The sequence below is a fragment of the Setaria italica genome, chromosome VII (assembly GCF_000263155.2).
Source record: "Setaria italica strain Yugu1 chromosome VII, Setaria_italica_v2.0, whole genome shotgun sequence".
Lineage (NCBI taxonomy): Eukaryota > Viridiplantae > Streptophyta > Magnoliopsida > Poales > Poaceae > Setaria > Setaria italica.
This window is the reverse complement of record NC_028456.1, coordinates 7,558,935-7,563,671: the sequence shown is the minus strand read 5'-3', so window position 1 is coordinate 7,563,671 and position 4,737 is coordinate 7,558,935.

The window sequence follows — 4,737 nt, the reverse complement described above, 5'->3', positions numbered from 1 at the left end:
AAATGCTCCAGTGCGTGGTCAGGGTCGTCGTGTTGGAGGTATGCCCTAGAGGCAATCATAGAGATAATGATATTCCATTTGTATCCATGATTTATATTGTGTTCCTTAAATATCCATTAAAGGCTACTTGAATTGATTTGCAATTATGTGAATTGTGTGTGAAACTCTTTACTTGTATGGTTATTCTAAAGTTGTCCCTAGTCGGAGTTCATGTGAGGACACACATGAATATTAGACTAGCACATGTATTAGTTGATGACTATGTTTCACAAGTCATGGACATGGAGATGTTGAACTAATAATGTGGGCACATGTGGAGACATGTGCTAGGACTAACCCAACACGAGAAGTAGTTCTCTCTTTAAACAACATATATGCTTTGTCCTTAGACCTGAGATTGTCGCATGTATTCAAGATTTGGATCGATCTACTTAGGGGCTATCAAACGCTACGTCGTAATAGGGTAGTTATAAAGGTAGCTTTCGGGTTTGTCAAGAAGCATGCTATGAGACATGGTTAATCAAGATGAGATTTGCCCCTCTCTGATTGAGAGTGATATCTCTATGCCCTTCGAGTGATCGGATCCAAAAATGCATGACCATGCTACGTACGGTTAAGAGTTAACCTACAAAGAGATTCCGAATCACAGGATCGAGAAAGAGCGGTCGGCTTGAAACTAGACCAAATATCGTGAGGCAAAGGGAATAGCATGTATATAATGTTGTGATGGTTCGTCTGATATGATCTTCGTGTGCATATAGGAGTTGGCACGTCTTGCTAGAGGCCGCTACCGACTATTGGGCCGAGTAGGAGTACTTGGGCCATGTCTATACGTATCCGAACCCATAGGGTCACACACTTAAGGGGATGGAAGCCCAATTCGGATGTGATCCGAGTTGGATTAGGTTTAGAAGTACTAATGGGCCTCGGACCTAGAGGCCCGTTAGGAACCTCTATAAATAGAGGGGTGGGGGTGCCCTAGGGTTTACACCTTTTTGGCAAAACACATCTGCCGCGCCTCCCACGCCCTCGTCTATTGCAACTCATGGATCTAGCAGTCCGGCTTGCGACGCTTCCTCCCTGCACGTGTGGATACCTTGGAGGTGTTGCGCCTGCAGCACTTGGACGAGCCGCCGACGAGCCACGACGAGCCGCCGACGAGCCACGACGAGCCGACGACGAGCCGCGGCACGAGGGCGATCTTGCTGCACGTGGACGAGCTGCTGAGGAGCTGCTGGACGTCGACATGATCGACTACGTACGACTACGTTGATCGACTTCACTGCATCGACGCGAATCTACATCTTCCGCACCAGTAGTGCGTCGAGTGGTAATCCCGTGATCCTTATACGGCAGTTTTCCTGGTTTACGCGGTAGAAATTTTTGATTTGCACTAGTGTAGCCTACCTCGTATCCCAACATGTCGTGCATGTAGCAACAATGACGGGCTTCTGCAATTCATGTATGCAGTACTTGGAATGTGTGTTGTATGTTTGTGAACCCGTACGTCTACCGAACCTTGTCATATGTAATGTAATTCGTGACGTTTGTTGTATGTCGAGAGACTCCTGTAATTCTTAGATGGTGGAATGTAACCTAAGTTGTAGTAGTAAGATATTGTAATATTTGTATATCGTGTACTATTTCATTTATGGTGTATTTTGAATATCTCATGTCTAGTGCATTCTATTTGATATATGTAGTATTTGAAGTAACTGAAATGTTTTGCCGCTGTTATTATTTCGTCGCGTATTGATAGTTTACGTGTTGCAGGTATGGCGGAGGAGGCTGCAGAGGGGTATCAGAACTCCGAGTTGCTCGACCCTACCTTGTACGACTTTCACAGGTCGTTCATGTCAGCCGTACGAGGTGCGAACCTTGGCATGCTTCGGGCACCTGTCCTGCTTTCGACGATGCCGATCGATGCCTGTTGGATTCCGAGGTACACTAAATAAATTTGAACTTGTAACATTGCATTGTTTGAACTAATAAATGGTATGCATGGTATAGATTACGCGTTGTGGGCCTCCTCCCTATAGCGAGGTTGGTTGAGGGAGACATGGTCAACACCGCGCATGAGGGGGTGGAGAAATCGACACACTTCCACTTTGACATGTCACTTCTAACAGCTCTTCTGGACCGTTGGCAGCTCGAGATGCACACGTTCCACCTCACAGTGGGTGAGATGGCTTCGACACTTGAGGATGTCTAGCTCCTTCTTGAGCTTCCTTGTGCTAGGAGGGTCGTTGCTGCAGAGGATGTGCCAGTTAGTTGGCATATGGAGCTTTTGACCCGATTTGCCCACGTTCAATGGAACGATCGGGCCGAGATGTACTAGACCTTCAGCTCGACACACGGGCCCATGAAGAAGTGGCTCATGCAGTTCAGTGTGAGTAGTTACTTACCTAACTTTTCATATCATCATCGCTAAGTTTTGTGAATTTGTCAACTAACGTTTATTGTTGTGCAGACCGACTACATGAGAGCCGCCGACGCCACAGTTGCACGGCACTTGGAGGCATATCTGCTGTGGCTCTTCAGGTGGATCATGTTCTGCACGTCCCAGGGGAACTCGGTGCCTAAGCACCTACTTCCTTATGCGAGAGCCATAGCGGATGTCCCGCTCGACAAGGTTCCATAGTACAACTGGGGTTCAGCTGTATTGGCAGCGACCTACAGGGACCTTTGCATGGGCTGCTGCAAGGTAAACTCGATGGAGCCCATCTTCGTTGGGTGCTCGTTGCTGCTTCAGTTGTGGTCATACGAGCGCTTCTCGATAGGTCGGCCATGGATTGACGTGGCCCCCTACTCGGAGCTGCCTTTCGACCACGACGACCTCGACAGACCCACGATGGGGTCGTTGTGGTGCTTGAGAAAGGTACGGTACTACACCTACAATTACTCAATTTATATGATGCATGCTTTCAGGTTTCAATTAGTGAACCTTTTCGTGAATTTATTTTTTGTTGGGATCGTGGGTTGGGGTGCAGATGAAAAGGTCGTACCCAGACTTTGTCGGTCAGTTCGACGCTCTTGTCGACACCGACGTGAGGTGGAAACCGACGCTCTTATCACCATGGCATGACTTGTGTCGTGCAGCTCTATGATGGCTATAGTGATGTAAGCCGGCATTTCTTTCGATGCCCGTATGGCTTGGTGAGTCAAGTAGGTCGATCCACCACTTCCTGAGCCAACCCAAGTAGGTCGATCCACCACTTCCTGAGCCAACCCATGAGTACATCCACTACCTCAAGTGCAAGATCTTTGACCTGGAGCGTAAGGTCGAGGATTTTTAATTCGAAGTTGATGCAAATTCTTGGGCGGTTAACATCGCATGTGACTTGATTTGTACCGATCCATGGTGCAAGTGCCCCTACCACCACAACAAGGATCACCCCCCGTCTCCGCCATCCTCTGAGGGTGTTGCCTACTATGGAGCTGGACCGTCGCAGTTCTCGCAGAGACAGTTTTACCAAGAAGTAGACATGGCTCTATCCCCGGCTATTTCAATTACCCAAGGCATGATAGGTTTAGCAATGGCAATGGTTTAGAATAGCATATGTGCTGTACATGCCACTGCAATCTATAATTAATTGTTCACCCTAGAGTTATTCTTGTTCATATGTTGTGCATGAATTTCGTTTGTATCTGTTGTAATCTAATGGCTGGGAGTTAAATTATTTTTAATTATTTCGTTTAAACCGAGCAAGAAACAGCTATGTATCATATTATTTTCATGTTTACACCGAGCAAGAAGGGTGAAAGAAGCTTATAGAATCTTATAACTGATGATGATAGAGGGAAAGGCAGGATGCTCACCCGACTGGGTTAGCTACTATCTTGTGGTCAGGGTCTTCTATTTGACTGGGAGAATCATTAGAGGGAAGAGGCTTGTAAATGCTATGCTTGAAAGTGGGGTGCTTCCAACTGCTAAGTTTTTCCATGGTCTTATTGGTGTCCTTTGTGGAACTAAGAAAGTTGACCATGCTCTTGATATGTTCAGGCTCATGAAGAGTGTGAGTTAGTGGACGTATATATGACCTGCTTATAGAAAAGTTTATAGGAATGGTAGATTTCAGCTTGGAAGAGAGCTCTAAGATGATGCTACAAAGAGTGGTCTCGTGCTAGGATGCTTAGAGGATATGCTGGATCCCTTGAAGACAGAGGTATTCAGACCAGCTTGTCCAGCACGAAGATTAAGTCCTCAGAGCTATAACACAAAGAAATAAAATTACTGCTTTTGGAGCTAAAAAGAACACTGCTACCACCACAATAAGGATCGCCTCCCGTCTCTACCATCCTTTGGGGGTGCTGGCTACTATGAAGCTGGAAAGAACAATGTATCTCCATATTTCAGTTTTAAAAATATTAGACAAAATTACACAACAAGTAACTACTAAAAATTAAAATAGAGTTATACCTGGTTCAACTGGCTATAGAACGTGCCGCCGTTTCAAACAGCGGTAGCCAAGCTACCGTCATTTCATACGGCAGTAACAGGCTACCACCATTTCACATGGCGGTAGGAGGTTGTGCAGCGATCCGGCTCTCCAACCGCCATTTCAACTGGCGGTAGTGGCGTTATCGCCGTTTCAACCGGCGGCATAGTTCCGTTTGTCCAAATTTTTCTAACGACTATTTATTTATGCAAAATCGTAACAGAAGGAATATAAAAATAAAAAGGTTCCAACACTGGCCCACCAAACGCCACCTAAGTAATCGCTAGCCCGCCGCCCC